The sequence below is a fragment of the Oncorhynchus nerka genome, unplaced genomic scaffold (assembly GCF_034236695.1).
Source record: "Oncorhynchus nerka isolate Pitt River unplaced genomic scaffold, Oner_Uvic_2.0 unplaced_scaffold_1950, whole genome shotgun sequence".
NCBI classification, from domain to species: Eukaryota; Metazoa; Chordata; class Actinopteri; order Salmoniformes; family Salmonidae; genus Oncorhynchus; species Oncorhynchus nerka.
Genome location: NW_027039381.1, coordinates 5,001 through 7,219, shown reverse-complemented (window position 1 = coordinate 7,219; position 2,219 = coordinate 5,001). Strand labels below are relative to the sequence as shown.

Below are 2,219 nucleotides of genomic sequence, written 5' to 3'. Positions count from 1 at the left end.
CTGCTGCTGCTGCTGCTGCTGCCTGCTGCTACTGCTGCTGCTGCTGCTGCTGCTGCTGCTGCTGCTGCTGCTGCTGCTGCTGCTGCTGCTGCAGCTGCTGCTGCTGCTGCTGACTGCTGCTGCTGCTGCTACTGCTGCTGCTGCTGCTGCTGCTGCTACTGCTGCTGCTACTGCTGCTGCTGCTGCTGCTGCTGCTACTGCTGCTACTGCTGCTGCTGCTGCTGCTGCTGCTGCTGCTGCTACTGCTGCTGCTACTGCTAGCTGCTGCTGCTGCTGCTACTGCTACTGCTGCTGCTGCTGCTACTACTGCTACTGCTACTGCTACTGCTGCTGCTGCTGCTGCTACTGCTACTGCTGCTGCTGCTACTGCTGCTGCTGCTGCTGCTACTGCTGCTGCTACTGCTGCTGCTGCTACTGCTGCTGCTGCTGCTGCTGCTGCTGCTGCTGCTGCTGCTGCTGCTGCCTGCTAGCTGCTGCTGCTGCTGCTACTGCTGCTGCTGCTGCTGCTGCTGCTGCTGCTGCTGCTGCACTGCTGCTGCTGCTGCTGCTGCTGCTGCTGCTGCTGCTACTGCTGCTGCCTGCTGCTGCTGCTGCTGCTGCTGCTGCACTGCTGCTGCTGCTGCTGCTGCTGCTGCTGCTGCTGCACTGCTGCTGCTGCTGCTACTGCTGCTGCTGCTGCTGCTGCTGCTACTGCTGCTGCTGCTACTACTGCTGCTGCTGCTGCTGCTGCTGCTGCTACTGCTGCTGCTGCTGCTGCTGCTGCTGCTGCTGCTGCTGCTGCTGCTGCTGCTGCTGCTGCTGCTGCTGCTGCTGCTGCTGCTACTGCTGCTGCTACTGCTGCTGCTGCTGCTACTGCTGCTGCTGCTACTGCTGCTGCTGCTACTACTGCTGCTGCTGCTGCTGCTGCTGCTACTGCTGCTGCTGCTGCTACTGCTGCTGCTGCTGCTACTGCTGCTGCTGCTGCTGCTACTACTGCTGCTGCTGCTGCTGCTGCTGCTGCTGCTGCTGCTGCTGCTGCTGCTGCTGCTGCTGCTGCTGCTGCTGCTACTGCTGCTGCTGCTACTGCTGCTGCTGCTGCTGCTGCTGCTGCTACTGCTGCTGCTGCTGCTGCTGCTGCTACTGCTGCTGCTGCACTGCTGCTGCTGCTACTGCTACTGCTGCTGCTGCTGCTGCTGCTGCTGCTGCTGCTGCTGCTGCTGCTGCTGCTACTGCTGCTGCTGCTGCTGCTGCTGCACTGCTGCTGCTGCTGCTACTGCTGCTGCTGCTGCTGCTGCTGCTGCCTGCTGCTGCTGCTGCTGCTGCTGCTGCTACTGCTGCTGCTGCTGCTGCTGCTGCTGCTGCTGCTGCTGCTGCTGCTGCTGCTGCTGCTGCTGCTGCTGCTGCTGCTGCTGCTGCTGCTACTGCTGCTGCTGCTGCTGCTGCTGCTGCTGCTGCTGCTGCTGCTGCTGCTGCTGCTGCTGCTGCTGCTGCTGCTGCTGCTGCTGCTGCTGCGCTGCTGCTGCTGCTGCTGCTGCTGCTGCTGCTGCTGCTGCTGCTGCTGCTGCTGCTGCTGCTGCTGCTGCTGCTGCTGCTGCTGCTGCTGCTGCTACTGCTGCTGCTGCTGCTGCTGCTGCTGCTGCTGCTGCTGCTGGCTGCTGCTGCTGCTGCTGCTGCTGCTGCACTGCTGCTGCACTGCTGCTGCTGCTGCTGCTACTGCTGCTGCTGCTGCTGCTGCTGCTGCTGCTGCTGCTAGCTGCTGCTGCTGCTGCTGCTGCTGCTGCTGCTGCTGCTGCTGCTGCTACTGCTGCTGCTGCTGCTGCTGCTGCTGCTGCTGCTGCTGCTGCTGCTGCTGCTGCTGCTGCTGCTGCTGCTGCTGCTGCTGCTGCTGCTGCTGCACTGCTGCTGCTGCTGCTGCTGCTGCTGCTGCTGCTATGCTGCTGCTGCTGCTACTGCTGCTGCTGCTGCTGCTGCTGCTGCTGCTGCTGCTGCTGCTGCTGCTGCTGCTACTGCTGCTGCTGCTGCTGCTGCTGCTGCTGCTGCTGCTGCTGCTGCACTGCTGCTGCTGCTGCTGCTGCTGCACTGCTGCTGCTGCTGCTGCTGCTGCTGCTGCTGCTGCTGCTGCTGCTGCTGCTGCTGCTGCTGCTGCTACTGCTGCTGCTGCTGCTGCTGCTACTGCTGCTGCTGCTGCTGCTGCTGCTACTGCTGCTACTGCTACTGCTGCTGCTGCTGCTGCTACTGCT

The 2,219-nt window shown here is 63.7% G+C and overlaps 1 pseudogene; it reads right to left on the bottom strand.

The window, feature by feature from the left end:
* LOC135567534 (putative uncharacterized protein DDB_G0271606) overlaps nucleotides 1-534 on the bottom strand; it is a 1,112-nt pseudogene extending 578 nt beyond the window's left edge.
* Nucleotides 535-2,219: the final 1,685 nt, after the last annotated feature.